This window comes from Carcharodon carcharias, chromosome 25 (genome assembly GCF_017639515.1).
Source record: "Carcharodon carcharias isolate sCarCar2 chromosome 25, sCarCar2.pri, whole genome shotgun sequence".
NCBI classification, from domain to species: domain Eukaryota; kingdom Metazoa; phylum Chordata; class Chondrichthyes; order Lamniformes; family Lamnidae; genus Carcharodon; species Carcharodon carcharias.
In genome coordinates, this window is record NC_054491.1 from 48,280,036 (window position 1) to 48,301,607 (window position 21,572).

A 21,572-nucleotide genomic window follows, 5' to 3' on the forward strand; every position below is an offset into this window, starting at 1 on the left:
GAGGGGTGGAGATTGGAAGCAAAATTAATAAATTTTTCCAAGTCCCGACGAGAGCATGAAGCAGCACCGAAGTAATCATCGATGTACCGGAGAAAGAGTTGTAGAAGGGGGCCGGAGTAGGACTGGAACAAGGAATGTTCCACATACCCCATAAAGAGACAGGCATAGCTGGGGCCCATGCGGGTACCCATAGCCACACCTTTTATTTGGAGGAAGTGAGAGGAGTTGAAGGAGAAATTGTTCAGTGTGAGAACAAGTTCAGCCAGACGGAGGAGAGTAGTGGTGGATGGGGATTGTTTGGGCCTCTGTTCGATGAAGAAGCTAAGGGCCCTCAGACCATCCTGGTGGGGGATGGAGGTGTAGAGGGATTGGATGTCCATGGTGAAGAGGAAGCGGTTGGGGCCAGGGAACTGGAAATTGTTGATATGATGTAAGGTGTCAGAGGAATCACGGATTTAGGTGGGAAGGGACTGGACAAGGGGAGAGAGAAGGGAGTCAAGATCATGAGAAATGAGTTCCGTGGGGCATTTGCTAGCTGACACGATTGGTCTACCGGGACAGTTCTGTTTGTGGATTTTGGGTAGGAGGTAGAAGTGGACCGTCCGAGGTTGGGCGACTATCAGGTTGGAAGCTGTGGGAGGAAGATCCCCAGAGGCGATGAGGTCAGTGACAGTCCTGGAAACAATGGCTTGATGTTCAGTGGTGTTGCCCTGGTCCATGGTCCAGGGAGATGTAGGATGAAGTGTCTGCGAGTTGACGCTCAGTCTCCGTGAGGTAGAGGTCAGTGCGCCAGACAACAACAGCACCACCCTTGTCAGTGGGTTACTGGACCCAAGATGTTCGCCCACACATACTTCTGTCACCTAACCTGTCTGTTTCCCTAACAGAAGATCAAGTATATCAAATATAGATCAAAACATTGCTGATTGTCATAAAAAACCACCTGGTTCACTAATGTTCTTTAGGAAATCTGCTGTCCTTACCTGGTCTGGCCTACATGTGACTCTAGATTCACAGCAATCTGGTTGACTCTTAAATGCCCTCTGAACAAGGGCAATTAGGGATGGGCAACAAATGCTGGCTTAGCCAGCAACACCCAAATCCCATGAACAAATGAAAAATATTTTGAAAAACTCAAGGAGAAGGACTCTTACACTCAACAGGGGAAAGAGCACCCAATAGAGGGCGGTAGTGAAAAGTGACTGAAGCATTCTGGGAGAAGATCACTTCTCAGCCTTTTGGCTAAGAACAAGTGTAGTTGTGAAGCGATGGCTATAACCAGTCGAGACCGAAGCCATAGGATACCTAACACTGTTAGGGTGGTGGTGAAGGACAGCAAAGGATGATCACCCATGGGTCGTGCCTTCTTCATCAAGAGGATCCTGTTGAAGTCGTGTGGATTTGAAGCTGCGGAGATCTACTCCCTGCAGGACTTCCCCAGCACTGGATATTTCGACATGACCTTCAGGAATGCTTGTGTCAAGTTCCTGAAGGTGTTTGAGGAGAAGAGAGAACAGCTGGAGATGAAGATGCTGATGGTGGAGTCACTCTTTGCTTTGCCATTGCAATGGGACCATGTGGTGACTGGGCATCTGTACAACCCCCACGTCCCTGTCGCCGATGTGCTTACCTTCCTCTCCAAGTACATCGACAAGGTTGGGAACTGCACCGAGGTTAAAGATGCCTTCGAGATTTGGACCAGCAAACTCCAAGTCAAGGTCACGCTCAAGGCCGATGGTAGGGGAGCCATCCTCCACCCTCCTTCCAGCTTCACTATTGGGGGAAGCTGGGGCTACCTTGTCTACGCTGGGCAGCCCAAACTTTGTTGCTCTTGCGGCAAGTCTGGTCATGTGGTGGCCAACTGCAGCGCTGCCCTCTGCAAGAACTGCAAACAAGAAGGGCACCAGACAAAGGACTGCAAACAGACTAAGTGCTGCAACCTGTGTGGTGAGGCAGGTCACCTCTACAAGACCTGCCCCAAACGCTGCCTCACTTATGCACAGGCGGCCAAAGCCAACCAGGGGGAAGCAGAAGAAATGCTTCGTGTCACTACTACCAAGGACAATTCCAACCACCAAGGCCCCCAATGAGAACAATGGGACAAAGGAGGACACGGAGCGAGACAAGGTGGAGGAAAAGATTGAGGCAGCAGACAGCCAGTCAACAGCACGGCCCCCTCAATCTCCCACTCCTCAGGAGAGCCAATCAATGGGAGAGGAGGAGGCAGCAGTGGGAAAGCAGCAGGGGGAATGGCAGCTAGTGAAGAGGGCCAGAAGGAAGAAGGGGCTAAGAAAGAACCAAGCCATTTCCCAGACAAGTGGCAAGTGGCATCTCCCATCCTACATGGATGACAAGGTCAGCTACTCTTTGGATGAAGAAGGGAAAGGGCGGTACTGACAGAAGCGGCAAAGCTCTAGGGAGTTGGAGGATGAGACACCCGAGCTCCAGAACATTGGAGACAATGAGGAGACCAGCGCACCCCAACTTTGCCCACAACCTGAAGAGGCCAGTGCACCTCAGCCCCAGGAGTCTGGGAGCAGTGAGGCACTCAGAGCACCCCAGCTCCGGGAATCCAGGAGCAGCAACGCCCCAGAGGGGGAGAGGATCGGAGAGACTTCTCCAACAAAGAACATTTCAAATCTCGTTCCTTGCACGAACCCAGAGATGCCACCTGAGTGGAACATCTCCACTGGGGAGGTTCAGGACAGTTTCCTCAGCCCATATAAGTGAGGCAATTTGTGAACATCATGGGTATGCAGGAGCAGACCAAAGGTCTGGAACTCTCAAAGACAACAGGTTTGGTAAGAGACTAAATGCTTGAATAATGGGGATAAAGATTGTATCTATGCGTAGCATTAAATCTACTACGCGATGTGTTGCGACCTTGGACTACCTTGCCAAGGTCAAAGCTGACCTGCTGTTTCTACAGGAGTGTGCGATACCGCACCTCAGCTCCTACAGGCAATGGTCATGATGGTGGGTCCCACGGGCCATCGATCTGGTCGGGAGGAAACGACTCTCGTTCCTCCGGCCTGGGGATTCTGCTGCAGGGAGGCAACTTCACCATCTCCCAGGTTAAGGAGGTGGTGGGCAGGCGCCTCCTTGTAGCAGACATAATGTACAAGAATGCTCCACTCCTGTTAATTAACGTCTACACCCCGTCACAAGGGGCCGAGCGGCTGGAGGTTTTTCAGTAGCTCCCACAGCTGCTGGCAACCTCCAGGCCGGTCATTCTGGGCGGTGACTTCAACTGCATCATCGATGTGGCTGGACGATCCGGCAGGGCCGACAGCAGATTGGACGCTACATCCAGATCCCTGATGGAAACAGTAAAGGATGCCAAGCTGCACGACGTCTTCAGCAACCCTGCAGACAGAGCGCAGTGTAGATACACCTGGTCGCGGCCTGATGGGTCCGTCTGTTCCAGGATAGACTTCCTGTTTGTGTCCCATGCATTCACAGTCAGATCCACCGACGTCAAGTTGGTGTTCTTCTCTAACCACTGCCTCTTACTGGCTGACTGTCACTTACAGGAAGACCAGAGGGTTGGCAGGGGGACATGGAAGCTGAACATGCAACTGCTGACCGCAGAGAACATTGAGGAGCTCAAGAGGGATTACAAAGCTTGGAGAACCGTGAAACCCCTCTGAGTCGCTGACACACTGGTGGGAAGCGATCAAGGGGAATATCAAGAGGTTTTTCATCCTCAAAGGCGTCCAGAAAGCTAGAAAGGAACAGAGGGAAACGTCCCCACTCCAGAAAAACATGCAGATTCTGCTCCGGCTGCAATCGATGGGGGTCGATGTCAAGGAGGAACTCAAGAGGTGAAGAGCCAGTAAGCCTCGCTCTTTGCCTCGGAGGCCTCCAAGATCATCTTCTGTTCCAGAGTCCGCTCCGTGGAGCAGGATGACACTGCTCACGTTTCTTCTTCCAAAAGGTACACAGAGAGAGCTCTGTGATCAGCAGCCTGAAGGAAGAAGACAGCTCAGTAAAGTCATCACAGTCCGACATTTTGAGGATCAGCAAATCCTTTTATGCCGGATTGTATGACGTGAAGTCCACAGACAGCACGGCCTCCCAGTCCTTCCTGTCCTCTATCACGGAGGTCTTAGATGACAGTACACGGGAGAGCCTGGACAAACCGCTAACTCCTGACGAACTGACTAAGGCCCTTGAGTCCTTCAAGAAGAGTAAAATTCCCAGAAGCAACGGCTTGCTAGCGGAGTTGTATTCTACTCTGTGGAACTGGATCAACCCAGACCTGCTAGAAGGGTATGAGAGTATGCTCCTGGCCGGCAGTATGTCAGAATCCATGAGGAAAGACATCATCACCCTCATCTACAAGCACAAGGGGGAAAGGGAGGAAATTAGAAATTGGTGACCCATTTCACTGTTGAACGTGGACTATAAGATTCTGTCTAAGGTCATTGCCAATCGGGTCAAGTCCGCTCTGGAATTGGTGATCCACCCTGACCAGACCTGCGCTGTGCATGGCAGGAAGATCTCTGACAGCCTCGTGCTGCTCAGGGATACGATTGCCTATGTACAGGACAGGGGTGTGGACACCTGCCTCATCAGCCTGGATCAGGAGAAGGCCTTTGACAGAATATCGCACACCTACATGGTGGATGTGCTCTCCAAAATGGGGAGGGAAATAGTAATTGGATCCAACTGCTCTACACAAACATCATTAGCGCAGTTTCAATCGATGGGTGGGAAACAGATAGCTTTCCTATTAAACCTGGAGTCAGGCAGGGCTGCCCTCTCTCCCCTGTCCTGTTTGTGTGTTGCATAGAACCCTTTGCTGAGTCCATCAGGAAGGATCCGGGCATAAGAGGAGTGACGATCCCAGGCAGTGGAGGCACTCAGATCAAAGTCTCCCTGTACATGGACGACGTCGCCGTCTTCTGCTCGGATCCGCTGTCGGTGCACAGACTCATCCACATCTGGGACCAGTTCGAACTGGCCTCGGGAGCCAAGGTAAATCGTGGGAAGAGCGAGGCCATGTTCTTTGGGAACTGGGCTGACCGATCCTTTGTTCCCTTCACCATCAGGTCAGACAGCCTGAAGGTGCTGGGGATATGTTTCGGAGGGACCAGGGCATGTGTTAGAAACTGGAAGGAGCGAGTGTCTCTGGTGAAAAGGAAACTGGGCATGTGGGAGCGACGCTCCCTCTCCATTGTGGGTAAGAACCTGGTCATCAGGTGTGAGGCACTCTCGCTGTTGCTGTACGTGGCGCAGGTCTGGCCCATTCCACACTCCTGTGTGGTGGCGATCACCCGAGCCATCTTCCGCTTTATCTGGAGGTCAAAAATGGATCGTGTCCGCAGAGACAAGATGTACAAATCTCTAGATAAAGGGGAGAAAAAATGTGTCCAACATCGCCCTCATCCTGATGGCCACCTTTGTGTGTGGTTGCATCAAGCGGTGCATAGACCCTCAGTACACAAACACCAAGTATCACTACGTGCTGAGGTTCTACCTGTCCCCAGTCTTGCGAAGGATGGGTCTGGCCACGATGCCGCGGAACGCTCCAAGTAGTTGGACCGTGTGGTACCACCTGTCCCTCGTGGGAAAATTTATGCAGAGAAACACCTTCGACCACAAGTCCGTCAGGCAGTGGCTGGCACATAACGTCTTAGAAGCCCTGAGGGAAAAGGAGAGGGTGGATCCTGTGGGATGGTTCCCTGAGCAGACTGTCAATGTGTGAAAGTTCATCGCCAGAACTTTCCAACAAGCACCAAGATGCAGCTTGGCTGGTGGTGAGAAAGGCCCACCCTGTCAGATCCTTCCTACATGCCAGGAGTCTCACTCCCTCTGCAAGTTGTCCTCAAGGTGGCTGTGATGGGGAAGAGACCATTGTTCACCTCCTTGTGGATTGTGCCTTTGCAAAGAAGGTCTGGAGAGAGATGCAGTGGTTTCTGTCGAGGTTCATCCCGAGCAGTTCTGTGACACAGGACCCTGTGCTCTACGGGCTGTTCCCAGGGACACACACCGAGACAAACATCAACTGCAGCTGGAGGATCAGCAACTCAGTGAAAGACGCTGTTTGGTCTGCCCGAAACTTGCTGGTCGTCCAGCGCAAAGAGTTGTCCCCGACTGAGTGTTGCAGACTGGCACATTCCAAGGTCCAGGACCACGTCCTGAGGGACACACTAAAGCTTGGGGCTTTCTGCCACAGTGCACCGAGGGGCTGGGAACTGTTGAGATCCCCTTGGGCTGTACAGCTCACAATGAACGTATGCAGTGAACACTAATTGTATTATAATTGTATTGAAGCAGCTCAGAGTGCAGCATGATCTATGTTGATAACTCCAACACCATTGCACTGTCTGACTGTCTGTGATGACCATATTGAAATGACTGTAATATTCATTGATTGTGTTGAAGCCCCTCATGATCCATGTGTAAAAGTTGAATGTGATTATACTTCTTGTGATGGTGATTTAGAAATATTTTGTAATGTTCTTCCAGATATTTTACGAATAAAGTATATTTTTAAAAAAAAAAATTCTGGGAGAAGTCACCGCAGACTCATCAGGATCGCGGAGAAGGACTCTTGCACTCAACAGGAAGAAGAGCATCAAACAGAGGGTGGTAGTCAGAAGTGACTGAAGCATTCTGGGAGAAGTCACCACAGACACCATGACTCAGAGTCTCCCCTCAACCTCTGTCTCCCCTCAGAGCCCCTCCGTCTCCCCCTGACGGACACCATCAGTCTCCCCCTGGACACCCTCAGACTCACCCTTGGACACACAGAATCGCCCCCTGGACACCCTCAGTCTCCAGCCAGACACCATCAGTCTACCCTCGGAAACCCTCATTCTCCCCTGGACAGCCAAAGTCTCCCCCTGGACACCCACAGACTCCACCTCGGACACCCTCAGTCTTCACCTTGACACCCTCAGTCTCGCCCGCAGACCCCCTCAGTATCCCCCTGGACACCATCAGTCTCCCCCTTTACGCCCTCAGTCTCCTCTCCAAACCACTGATTCTCAGCCTGGACAACCTCAGTCTCCCCTTGGATACCCTCAGTCTCCCCCGGACATCCTCAGGCTCCCCCTCAGACAGCCTCAGTCTCCCCCTACACACACTGTCTCCCCCCGGACAACCTCAGTCTTCCCTCGGACACCCTAAGTCTCAAAATGGACACCCACAGTCTCCCCTCGGACACCCTGACTCTCCCCCTGACACCCTGAGTCTCCCCCTGACAACCTGAGTCTCCCCCTGGACACCCTCAGTCTCCCCCTGGATACCCTCAGTCACCCCCTGGACTCCCTTAGTCTCCCACCCGACACCCTCAGTCTCTCTCCGGCCCCCTCAGTCTCCCCCGGACATGCCCAGTCTCCCATTGGACACCCTCAGTTTCCACATCAGACACCCTCAGTATCCCTCTGCACCCCCTCACTCTCCCGCTGGACACCCTCGGTCTCCCCCTGGACACCCTGAATCACTCCCCCGGACACCCTCAGTCTCCCCCGGATGCCCTCAGTCTCCCCCTGGACGCCCTCAGTCTCCCCCTGGACATCCTCAGTCACCCACTGGACAACTCAATCTGCCCCTCGGAGACCCTCAGTCTCCCCCTGGACACCCTCACTCTCCCCTCAGACACACTCAGTCTCCCCTCAGATACCATCAGTCTCCCGCTGGACACCCTCAGTCTCCATCTTGACACCCTCAATCTCCCCTCAGACAACCTCAGTCTCCCCGTTGACACCCTCATTCTCCCCTCGCCACCCACAGTCTCCCCCCGGACATTCTCAGTCTCCCCTCAGACACCCTCATTCTCCCATGTTCACCCTCAGTCTTCACCTTGACACCACTCGGACAGGCTCATTCTCCCCGGGATAGGCTCATTCTCCCCCTCAGAACCCTCAGTCACCCCAATGACAACCTCATTCTCCCCCTAGAAACCCATATTCCCTCCCTGGACCCCTCAGTCTCACCATGGATACCCTCAGTCTCCCACTCGGACCTCCTTAGTCCCACCACGGACAACCTAAATCTCCCCTGGACACCCCCGGTCTCCCCCTGACCCTCTCAGTCGCCCCCCCCGGACACACTCAATCTCCTCCTCGGACACTCTCAGTCTACCCGTTGACACCCTCCTTCTCCCCTCAGAATCCCTCATCCACCCCCAGACACACTCTGTATCCCCCTGGACACCCTCAGTCTCCCCCTTTACCCCCTCAGTCTCCTCTCAGAACCACTGAGAGTCACCCTGGACAACCTCAGTCTCCCCTTGGATACCCACAGTCTCCCCCTGGACATCCTCAGGCTCCCCTTCAGACAGCCTCAGTCTCTCTCTGCACACACTCAGTCTCCCCCCGGACAACCTCAGTCTTCCCTCGGAACCCTCAGTCTCAAAATGGACACCCATGGTCTCCCCTCGGACACCCTCATTTTCCTCCGGACACCCACAGTCTCCCCTCGTACACCCTCAGTCTACCCCTGGACACCGTCATTCGCCCTATGGACACCCTCAGTCTCGCTCCAGCACCCTTAGTATGCACCAGACACCCCCAGCCTCCCCCTGGACTCTCCCAGTCTCCCTCTGCACACCCTCACTCTCCCCCTCTAACACATTCAGTCTCCCCCTGGACACCATCGGTCAACCCTGGAAACCCTGAATCTCTTCCCCGGACACCCTCAGTCTCCCCCTCGGACAACCTCTGTCTCCACCAGACACCCTCAGTCTCCCCCTGGACATGCCCAGTCTCCCACTGGACACCCTCAGTCTCCCTCTGCACCCCCTCACTCTCACCATCGTACACCCTCAATCTCCCCCTGGACACCTTTGGTCTCCCCTGGACACCCTCTGTCTCCCCCCAGACACCCTCAGTCTCCCCTCGCACATCCTCATTCTCCCATGTCACCCTCAGTCTCCTCCTTGACACCCTCAGTCTCCACTTGGACACCCATATTCACTCCATGGACCCCTCAGTCTCACCCACCTTGCACCCTCTGTCTCCCCCCGGACACCCTCAGTCTCCGCTCGCACATTCTCATTCTCCCATGTCACCCTCAGTCTCCTTCTTGACACCCTCACTCTCCCCTCGGTCACCCTCAGTTTCCCCTCAGACATCCTCAGTCTCCTCCTCGGACACCCTCAGTTTCACCCTGGAAACCCTCAATCTCTCCCTCGTTCACCCTCTGACTCCCCCTGGACACCCTCAGTGTCCCCCTGGACACCCTCAGCCTGCAGCTGGTCACCCTCAGTCTCCTCTCGGACCACCTCAGTCTCCCCTTCAGACACCCTCAGTCTCCCCGTGGACATGTCAGTCTCCCCTTGGACAATCTCAGTCTCCCCTCAACCTCTGTCTCTCCTTGGAGCCCCTCTGTCTCCCCCCCATGGACACCATCAGTCTCCCCCTGGACACCCTCAGAGTCACCCACGGACACACAGAATCGCCCCCTGGACACCCTCAGTCTCTGGCTGGACACCATCAGTCTACCCTTGGAAACCCTCATTCTCCGCTGGACACCCTCAGACCCCACCTTGGACACCCTTATTCTCCCCTAGAAACCCTTAGTCTCCACCTTGACACCCTCAGTGTACCCTTGGACACCCTCATTCTCCCCTGGACCGCATCAGTATCCCCCGCAGACACCTTCAGTCTCCCGCTGGACACCCTCATTTTCTCCCTGGACCGCTCAGTCACCCCCCTGGACACCCGCAGTCTCCTCCTGGACACTCTTAGCCTCCTCCTCGCACAGCCTCAGTCACCCACTTGACACCCTCAGTCTCACCACGGATACCCTCAGCCTCCGCCTCGGATGCCCTTAGTCTCACCAGAGACAACCTAAATCTCCCCTGGACACCCTCAGTCACCCCGCCCCGCCTGGATGCACTCAATCTCCCCCTCGGACGCTCTCAATCTACCTGTTGACAATCTCCTTCTCCCCTCAGTCTCCCTCAACCTCCCCCAGGCAGCCTCTGCCTTCCACTTGGAGACCCTCAATATCGTCCCTGGACCCCCTCAGTATCCCCCTGGGCACCCTCAGTCTCCCCCTTTACTCCCTCAGTCTCCTCTTAGAACCACTGAGTCTCACCCTAGACAACCTCAGTCTCCCCTGGGATACCCTCAGTGTCAGGCTCCTCCTCAGAAAGCCTCAGTCTCCCCCTGCACACAGTCAGTCTCCCCTCAGACAGCCTCAGTCTCCCCCGGACACCCTGAGTCTCCCCCTCGGACAACCTCAGTCTCCCCCTCAGACACCCTCAGTCTACCACTGGACACCCTCAGTCTCCCCCTGGACACCCTCAGTCGACCCCTGGAATCCCTCAGTCTCCCCCGAGACATCCTTTGTCTCGCTCCGGCCCCCACAGTCTCCACCAGACACCCTCAGACTCCCTGTGGACACGCCCAGTCTCCCACTGGACACACTCAGTCTCCCTCTGCACCGCCTCACTCTTCCCCTCGTAGACGGTCAGTCTTCCCCTGGACACCTTCGGTTTCCCCCTGGACACCCTGAATCTCTCCCCAGGACACCCTCAGTCTCCCCCTTGGACAACCTCATTCGCTCCCTCGGACACCCTCAGTCTACCACTGGACACCCTGGGTCTCCCCCTGGACATCCTGAATCTCTCCCCAGGACACCCTCAGTCTGCCCCTCGGACACCCTCAGTCTCCCCCGGACACTCTCAGTTGCCCCCTGGACTCCCTCACTCTCCCCCCGGACACACTCTGTCTCGCTCCGGCCCCCTCAGTCTCCACCAGACAACCTCAGTCTCCCCCTAGACATGCCCAGTCTCCCACTGGACGCCCTCAGTCTACACATCAGACACCCTCAGTCTCCCCCTGGACACCCTCAGTCTCCCCCTGGACACCCTGAATCACTCCCCCAGACACCATCAGTCTCCCCCTCAGACAACCTCAGTTTCCCCCTCGGACACCCTCAGTCTTCCCCCGGACACCCTCAGTCTTGCTCCGGCCCCCTCAGTCTCCACCAGACACCCTCAGTCTCTCCCTGGACACGCCCAGTCTCCCGCTGGACACCCTCAGTCTCCCTCTGCACATCCTCACTCTCCCCCTTGTACACCCTCAGTCTCCATCTGGACAACCTCAGTTTCCCATCGGACACCCTCATTCTCCCATGTTCACCCTCAGTCTCCTCCTTGACAACCTCAGTCTCCTCCCGGTCCCCTTCATTCTCCCAGGGATAGCATCATTCTCCCCCTCAGAATGCTCAGTCTCCCCCTTGACACCCTCAGTCTCCCCCTGGAAACACATATTCTCTCCCTGGACCCCTCAATCTCCTCCTCGGACACCCTCAGTCTACCACTGGACCGCATGAGTGTCACCCTGGAAACCCTCAATCTCCCCATCGTTCACCCTCAGACTCCCACTGGACACCCTCAGTGTCCCCCTGGATCCCTCAGACTCCTTCTTGGACACCCTCAGTCTGCAGCTGGACACCCTCAGTCTCCACTTGGACAACCTTAGTCTCCCTTCAACCTCTGACTCCCCTCGGAGGCCCTCCATCTTCCCCCCCGGACACTGTCAGTCTCCCCCCGGACAACCTCAGACTCACACTCAGACACACCGAATCGCCCCCTGGACACCCTCAGTCTCCGGCCGGACACCATAAGTCTGCCCTCAGAAACCCTCATTCTCCCCTGGACAGCCAAATCTCACCCTGGACACCCTCAGACTCCACCACGGACAACATTATTCTACCCTGGAAACCCTCAGTCTCCAACTTGACACCCTCAGTGTACCCTCGGACATCCTCATTCTCCCCTGGACAGCCTTAGTATCCCCCGAGGACACCCTCAGCCTCCCGCTGGACACCCTCATTCTCTCCCTGGACCCCTCAGTCAATCCCTGGGACACCCTCAGTCTCCCTCTCGGACACCGTCAGTCTCCCACCGGGCCCCCTCAATCTCCCCCTGGACAAACCCAGTCTACCCCCTGGACACCCGCAGTCTCCTCCTGGACACTCTTAGACTCCTCCTCGGACAGCCTCAGTCACCCAATTGACACCCTCAGTCTCCACCTGGACACCCTCAGTCTCACCACGGATACAATCAGCCTCCCCCTCGGACGCCCTTAGTCTCACCACGGACAACATATATCTCCCCTGGACACGCTCAGTCTCCCCCTGACCCCCTCAGTCGTCCCAACCCCCCCTCCCCCCCGGACACATTCAATCTCCCCCTCGGAGACACTCATTCTACCTGTTGACACCCTCCTTCTCCACTCAGACTCCCTCATCCTCCCCCAGACACCCTCTGTCTTCCTGTTGGACACCCTCAGTCTCGCCCTTTAACCCCTCAGTCTCCTCTCAAAACCACTGAGTCTCACCCTGGACAACCTCAGTCTCCCCTTGGATCCCCTCAGTCTCCCCCTGGACATCCAAAGGCTCCCCCTCAGACAGCCTCACTCTCCCCCTACACACACTGAGTCTTCCCCGGACACTCTCAGTCTAACCCTGGATACCGTCAGTTGCTCGCTGGGCTCCCTCAGTCTCCCCCCGGACACCCTCAGTCTCGCTCCGGCCCCCTCAGTCTCCCCCAGACACCCTCAGTCATCCCCCGGACGCGCCCAGTCTCCCACTGGACACCCTCAGTCTCCTTCTGCACCCCCTCACTCTTCCCCTCGTACACATCAGTCTCCCCCTGGACACCCTCGGTCTCCCCCAGACACCCTGAATCACTCCCCCGGACACCCTCAGTCTCCCCCTCGGATAACCTCAGTCTCCCCCTTGGTCACCCTCAGTCTACCACTGGACACCCTCACTCTCCCCCTGCATACCGTCAGTTGACCCCTGGACACCCTCAGTCTCCCCCCAGATACCCTTAGTCTCGCTCCGGCCCCCTCAGTCTCCAACATACACCCTCAGTCTCCCCTTGGACATGACCAGTCTCCCGCTGGACACCCCCAGTCTCCACATCGGACACCCTCAGTCTCCCTCTCCACCCCCTTACTCTCCACCTCGTGCAAGCTCAGTCTCCCCCTGGACACCTCAGTCTCCCCCTGGACACCCTGAATCTCTCCCTCGGACACCCTCAGTCTCCCCCCGGACAATCTCAGTCTCCCATTGGACACCCTCATTCTCCCATGTTCACCCTTAGTCTCCTCCTTGACAACCTCAGTCTCCAATCGGACACCCTCATTCTCCCAGGTATAGCCTCATTCTCCCCCTCAGAACATCAGTCTCCCGTTTGACACCCTCAGTCTCCCCCTGGAAACCCATATTCTCTCCCTGGACCCCTCAGTCTCCTCCTCGGACACCCTCAGTCTACCACCGGACCCCATCAGTCTCACCCTGGAAACCCTCAATGTCTCCATCATTCACCCTCACACTCCCACTGGACACCCTCGGTGTCCCCCTGGACCCCTCAGACTCCTTCTTGGGCACCCTCAGTCTGCAGCTGGACACCCTCAGTCTCCCCTCGGCCCACCGCAGCCTCCCCTTCGGGCACTCACAGTCTCCCCTGGACATCTTCAGTCTCCCCTTGGACAACCTCAGTCTCCCTTCAACCTCAGTCTCCCCTCGGAGGCCCGCTGTCTTCCCCCCCGGACACCATCAGTCTCCCCCTGGACAACATCAGACTCACCCTCGGACACACCGAATCGCCCCCTGGACACCCTCATTCTCCAGCCGGACACCATCAGTCTACCCTCAGAAAACCTCATTCACCCCTGGACAGCCAAATCTCACCCTGGACACCCTCAGGCTCCACCTCAGACAATATCATTCTACCCTGGAAACCCTCAGTCTCTAACCTGACACCCTCAGTGTACCCTCGGACATCCTCATTCTCCCCTCGACAGCCTCAGTATCCCCCGAGGGCACCGTCAGTCTCCCTCTGGACACCCTCATTCTCTCCCTGACCCCTCAGTCAACCCCTGGGACACCCTCAGTCTCCCCCTCGGACACCGTCGGTCTCCCACCGGGCCCCATCAATCTCCCCCTGGACACCCTCAGTCTCTCCCCTGGACACCCGCAGTCTCCCCCTGGACACTCTTAGACACCTCCTCGGATAGCCTCAGTCACCCACTTGACACCCTCAGTCTCCACCTGGACACTTTCAGTCTCACCACGGATACACTCAGCCTCCCCCTCGGACGCCCTTAGTCTCACCACGGACAACTTATATCTCCCCTGGACACCCTCAGTCTCCCCCTGACCCCCTCAGTTGCCCCGCCCTCTACGCCGGACCCACTCAATCTCTTCCTCGGAGACTCTCATTCTACCCGCTGACACCCTCCTTATCCCCTCAGACTCCCTCTTCCCCCCCAGACACCCTCTGTCTCCCCGTTGGACACTCTCAGTCTCACCCCGGGACCAGCTCAGTATCCTTCTGGACACCCTGAGTCTCCCCCTTTAAACCCTCATTTTCCTCTCAAAACCACTGAGTCTCACCCTGGACAACCTCAGTCTCCCATTGGATACCCTCAGTCTATCCCTGGACATCCACAGGCTCCCTCTCAGACAGCCTCGGTCTCCCCCTGCGCACACTGAGTCTTCACCCGGACACTCTCGGTCTACCCCTGGACACCCTCAGTCGCTCCCTGGACTCCCTCAGTCTCCCCCCGGACACCCTTAGTCTCGCTCCGCACCCCCTCAGTCTCCGCCAGACAACCTCAGTCTTCCCCTGGACATGACCAGTCTCCCGCTGGACACCCTCAGTCTCCACATCGGACACCTTCAGTCTTCCTCTGCACCCACTCACTCGCCCCCCCGTGACACCTTCAGTCTCCACCTGGACACCTTCAGTCACCCCCTGGACAACCTCAGTCTCCCCGCGGACACCCTCAGTCTCGCCCCAGCCCCCTCATTCTCCCCCAGACAACTTCAGTCTCCCCCTGGATACGCCCAGTCTCCCGCTGGACACACTCAGTATCCACATCGGACACGCTCAGTCTCCCCCTGCACCTCCTCACTCTCCCCCTCATACACCCTCAGTCTCCCCCTGGAGACCCTCTGGCTCCCCCTCGGACAGCCTCAGTCTCTTCCTGCACACACTCAGTCTCCCTCCAGACAAACTCAGTCTCCCCCTCAGACAACCTCAGTCACCCCCTGGACACCCTCAGTCTCCCCGCGGATTACCTCAATCTCGCCCCAGCCCCCTCAGTCTCCCCCAGACGCCTTCAGTCTCCCCGTGGATACGCTCAGTCTCCCGCTGGACACACTCAGTCTCCACCTCGGACACCCTCAATCTCCCCCTGCACCCCGTCGCTCTCCCCCTCGTACACTCTCAATCTCGCCCTAGAAACCCTCTGTCTCCCCCTGGACAACCTCAGTCGCCCCCTTGACACCCTAAGTCTCCTCTCAGACAAGCTCAGTCTTCCAGACATCCTCAGACTCTCCCTCGGATTGCCCCATTCTCCCCCTGGAACCTGCAGGCTCCTCCTGGACACACTTAAACTCCTCCTCGGAGAGCCTTAGTCTCCCACTTGACACCCTCAGTCTCCCCATGGACACCCTCAGTCTCACCACGGATACCCTCAATCTCCCCCTCGGAACCCCTCAGTCTTACCATGGACAACCTAATTGTCCCCTGGATAACCTCAGTCTCCCCGTGACTCCCTCAGTCTCCTACCCGGACACACTCAGTCTGCCCCTTGCACACACTCAGTCTCACCCCCAGCCCCTCTCAGTTTCCCCCTGGTCAATCTCAGTCTCCACTTGACCCCTTCAATCTCGTCTTTGAACTCTTGAGTCTCCCCTAGGACAACCTCAGCCTCCCCTCAGACACGCTCAGTCTCCTCCTGGACACCCTCAGTCTCTCCCCGGACACCCTCAGTCTTGCCCCGGCCCCCTCAGTCTCCCCCTGGACACCCTCAGTCAACCCCTGGACACCCACAGTCACCCCCTGGACAACCTCAGTCTCCCCACAGACTGCCTCAGTCTCACCCCAGCCCCTTCAGACATCCCCTGGATATGCCAAGTCTCCCGCTGGACACACACAGTCTCCACCTCAGACACCCTCAGTCTCCCTCTGCAACCCCTCACTCTCCCCCTCGTACACCCTCAGTCTCCCCCTGGAAACCCTCTCTCACCCGGACAACCTCAGTCTCGCCCTTGATACCCTCAGCCTCCACTCAGACACCCTCAATCTCCCCCTCGGATAGTCCCATTCTCCCCCTGGAACCCGCAGGCTCCTCTTGGACACACTTAGACTCCTCCACAGACAGCCTCAGTCTCCCCCTCGATACGCCCAGTCTCCCGCTGGCCACACCCAGTCTCCATCTCGGACACCCTCAGTTGCCTCCTGGACCCCCACAGTCTCCCCTCAGACACCCTCAGTCTTCCCTCTTACACCCTCAGTGTCCCCCTGGACACCCTCAGGGTCCCCCTCTGCAGCCTCAGTCTCCCCCTGCACACACTCAGTCTTCCCCCGGACAACCTCAGTCTACCCCCGGACAACCTCAGTCTCCCCCTCGGATACCCTCAGTTTCTCCCTGGACACCCTCAGTCTCCCCCTGGACACACTCAGTCTTGCCCCAGCCCCCTCAGGCTCCCCCAGACAACCGCAGTCTCCCACTGGATACGCCCAGTCTCCCGCTGGACACACTCAGTTTCCACCTCGGACACCCTCAGTCTCCCCCTGCACCCCCTCACTTCCCCTCGTAAACCCTCAATCTCTCCCTGGAAACCCTCTGTCTCACCTGGACAACCTCAGTCTCACCCTTGACACCCTCAGTCTCTCCTCAGACATCCTCAGTCTCCCCCGGACATACTCAGTCTACCCCTGGACACCCTCAGTCTCCTGGATACAGTTAGACTCCTCCTGGGACAGCCTCAGTCTCCCACTTGACACCCTCAGTCTCCCCATGGACACCATCAGTCTCCCCTCAGACACCCTCAGTCTCCCCTCTTACAACATCAGTGTCCCCCGGACACCCTCAGGGTTTCCCTCGGACACTCACAGTCTCCCCCTGGACACCCTAAGTGTCCCTCTTGGACATCCTCAGTCTGCCCCTAGACACCCTCAGTCTCCCAACAGACCACCTCAGTCTCCCATTCGGACACACTCAGTCTTCCTTTTGGACACCCTCAGTCTCCCACTGGACACCCTCAGTCTCCCCCTGCACCCCCTCACTCTCGCCCTTGTACACGCTCAGTCTCGCCCTAGAAACCCTCTGTCTCCCACTGGACAACCTCAGTCGCCCCTTGACACCCTCAGTCTACTCTCAGACAAACTCATTCTTCCGGACATCCTCAGTCTCCCCTCTGACACCCTCAATCTGCCGCTCGTATAGCCCCATTCTCCCCCTGGAAACCACAGGCTCCTCCTGGACACACTTAGACTTCTCCTCGGACAGCCTCAGTCTCCCACTTGACATCCTCAGACTTCCCCTGGACAAAATCAGTCTCCCCATCGGACACCCTTACTCTCCCCCTGGATACCCTCAGTCACCCCCTGGACACCCACAGTCACCCCCGGACAACATCAGCCTCCCCGCAGACTCCCTCAGTCTCCCCCTTGGACACACTCAGTCTCTCCCGGGGCCCCTCTCAGTCTCCCACTGGACATGCTCAGTCTCCACTTGACCCCTTCAATCTCATCTCTGAACCACTGAGTCTCCCTTTAGGACAACCTCAGCCTCCCCTCAGACATCCTCAGTCTCCCCCTGGACACCCTCAGTCTTGCCCTGGCCCCCTCAGTCTCCCCCTGGAAACCCTCGGTCTCTGCTGGACAACCTCAGTCTCCCCATCGGACACCCTTAGTCTCCCCCTGGATATCCTCAGTCAACCCCTGAACACCCACAGTCACCCACCTGGACAACCTCATCCTCCCCGCGGACTCCTTCAGTCTCGCCCCAGCCCCCTCAGGCTCCCCCAGACACCCTCAGTCTCCCCCTGGATACGCCCAGTCTCCTGCTGGACACACTCAGTCTCCACCTCGGACACCCTGAGTTTCCTCCTGGACACCCTCAGTCTCCCCTCAGACACCCTCAGTCTTCCCTCTTACACCCTCGGTGTCCCCCTGGACACCCTCAGGGTCTCCCTCGGCAGCCTCAGTCCCCCCTGCACACACTCAGTCTACCCCCGGACATCCTCAGTCTCCCCCTCGGACACCCTTAGTCTCCCCCTGGACACCCTCAGTCACCCCCTGCACACACTCAGTCTACCCCCCTGGACAACCTCAGTCTCCCTGCGGACACCCTCAGTCTCCACCGGACACACTCAGTCTGGCCCCAGCCCACTCAGGCTGCCCCAGACAACCTCAGTCTCCCACTGGATACGCCCAGTCACCCGCTGGACACACTCAGTCCCACCTCGGACACCCTCAGTCTCCCCCTGCACCTCCTCACTCTCCCCCTCGTATACCCTCAATCTCCCCCTGGAAACCCTCTGTCTCACCCGGACAACCTCAGTCTCCCCTTGGACACACTCAATCTCCCCCTCGGATACCTCCAGTCTCCCCCTGGACACCCGCAGTCTCCTGGACACAATTACACTCCTCCTGGGACAGCCTCAGTCTCTCACTTGACACCCTCAGCCTCCCCTCAGACATCCTCAGTCTCCCATCTTACACCCTCAGTCACCCCCTGGACGCCCTCAGTCTCCCCGCGGATTACCCCAGTCTCACCCCAGCCCCCTCAGGCTCCCTCAGACACCCTCAGTCTCCCCCTGGATATACCCAGTCTCCCGCTGGACACACTCAGTCTCCACCATGGACATCCTCAGTCTCCCCCTGCACCCCCTCACTCTCCCTCTCGTACACTCTCAGTCTCGCCCTAGAAACCCTCTGTCTCCCCCTGGACAACCTCAGTCGCCCCATTCACATCCTCAGTCTCACCTCAGACAATATCATTCTCCCCCTGGACAATGTCATTCTCGCTTTGACACCCTCAGTCTCCCTCGGACATCCTCAGTCTCCCCTTGGACATCCTCAACCTCCCTCTCGGATACCCCCAGTCTCCCCCTGGACACCCTCAGTCTCCTGGACACAGTTAGACTCCTCCTGGGACACACTCAGTCTCCCACTTGACACCCTCAGCCTCACCTCAGACACACTCAATGTCCCCCTCGGATAGCCCCATTCTCCCCCTGGAACACGCTGGCTCCTCCTGGACACACTTAGACTCCTCCTCAGACAACCTCAGTCTCCCACTTGACACCCTCAGTCTCCCCCTGGACACCCTCAGTCTCACCATGGATACCCTCAGTATCCCCCTCAGACCCCTCAGTCTAACCATGGACACCCTAATTGTCCCCTGAATAACCTCAGTCTCCCCGTGACTCCCTCAGTCTCCTACCCGGATGCCCTCAGTCTCCCCCTTGCACACACTCAGTATCTCCCCAGCCCCTCTCAGTCTTCCCCGGACACCCTCAGTCACCCCCTGGACACCCTCGGTCTCCCCGCAGATTACCTCAGTCTCGCCCCAGCCCCCTCAGGCTCCCCCAGACACCCTCAGTGTCCCCCTGGATAGGCCCAGTTTCCCGCTGGACACACTCAGTCTCCACCCCGGACACCCTGAGTTTCCTCCTGGACACACTCAGTCTCCCCTCAGAAACCCTCAGTCTTCCCTCTTACACCCTCGGTGTCCCCCTGGACACCCTCAGGGTCTCCCTCGGCAGCCTCAGTCCCCCCTGCACACACTCAGTCTCCACCCCGGACACCCTGAGTTTCCTCCTGGACACCCTCAGTCTCCCCTCAGAAACCCTCAGTCTTCCCTCTTACACCCTCAGGGTCCCCCGCGGACACCCTCAGTCTTCCCCTGGACACCCTCAGTCTCACCACGGGTGCCCTCAGTCTCCCCCTCAGACCCCCTCAGTCTTACCATGGACACCCTAATTGTCCCCTAGATAACCTCAGTCTCCCCCTGACTCCCTCAGCTTCCTACCCGGACACCCTCAGTCTCCCCCTTGCACACACTCAGTCCCTCCTGCGGCCCCTCTCAGTCTCCCCTTGGATACGCTCCGTCTCCCCTTGACCCCTTCAATCTCGTCTCTGAACCCCTGAGTCTCCCCTAGGACAACATCAGCCTCCCCTCAGACACCCTCAATCTCCCCCTGGACACCCTCAGTCTCTCCCCGGACACCCTTAGTCTTGCCCTGGCCCCCTCAGTCTCCCCCTGGACACCCTCAGTCTCCACTGGACAACCTCACTCTCCCTATCGGACACCCTTAGCCACCCCCTGGATACCCTCAGTCACCCCCTGGACACCCACAGTCACCCCCGGACAACCTCAGTCTCCCCACAGCCTCCCTCAGTCTCACCCCAGCCCCCTCAGACTTCCCCAGACACCCTCGGTCTCCCCCTGAATAAGTCCAGTCTCCAGCTGGACACACTCAGTCTCCACCTCGGAAACACTCAGTTTCCTCCTGCACCCCCTCACTCCCCCCCTCGTACTCCCTCAGTCTCCTGGACACACCTAGACTCCTCCTGGGGCAGCCTCAGTCTCCCCTCAGACACCCTCTGTCTCCCCTCTTAAACCCTCAGTGTCCCCCTGGACACCCTCAGTGTCTCCCTCGGACATACTCAATCTCCCCATGGACACGCGAAGTCTCCTCCTGGACAAACTTAGACACCTCCTCAGACAGCCTCAGTCTGCCCCGTGACACCCTCAGTCTCCACCAGGACACCCAAAGTCTCACGATGGATACCCTCAGTCTCCACCTGGACACCCTCAGTCTTCCGTCTTACACCCTCAGTCTCCCCCTCGACACCCTCAGTGTTCCCCTCGGCAGCCTCAGTCTCCCCCTGCACACAGTCAGTCTCCCCCTGGACAACCTCAGTCTCCCTCCCGGACAACCTCAGTCTCCTCCTCGGACACCCTCAGTCACCCCCTGGACAACCTCAGTCTCCACGCGGAAACCCTCAGTCTCACCCCAGCCCCCTCAGGCTCCTCCAGACAACTTCAGTCTCCCCCTGGATACGCCCAGTCTCCCACTGGACAAACTCAGTCTCCACCTTGGACACCCTCAGTCTCCCCCTGCACCTCCTCACTCTCCCCCTCGTACACCCTCAGTATCACCCGGAAACCCTCTGTCTCCCCCGGACAACCTCAGTCATCCCCTTGACACACTCAGTCTCGCCTCAGACAACATCGTTCTCCCCCTGGACACCGTCAGTCTCCCTCTTGACACACTCAGTCTCCCCCTGGATACCCTCAGTTCCGCTCAGACACCCTCAATCTCCCCTCTTACACCCTCAGTGTCCCCCGGGCACCCTCAGGGTCTCCCTCGGACACCCTCGGTCTCCCCCTGGACACCCTTAGTCTCCCTCTTGGACATCCTCAGTCTGCCCCTAGACACCCTCAGTCTCCCCTCGGACCACTTCAGTCTTCCATTCGGACACACTCATTCTTCCCTTCAGACATCCTCAGTCTCCACCTGGACATCCTCAGTCTCACCTTGGACACCCTCAGTCTCCCACTGGACACCTTCTGTCTGCCCCTGGCCACCCTGAGTTTACAACAGGAAACCCTGAGCAACCCCATAGAAACCCTCAGTCTACTCCTAGACACTCGCATTCTCTCCCCGGCCCCCTCAGTCTCCCTCCGGATGCATTCAGTGTCCCCCAGGCACACTCCATCTCCCCATCGGACTCCATCAGTCTCCCAGTGGACCCACGCAATCTCCCCCTCGGACTCCCTTAGTCTGCCCCT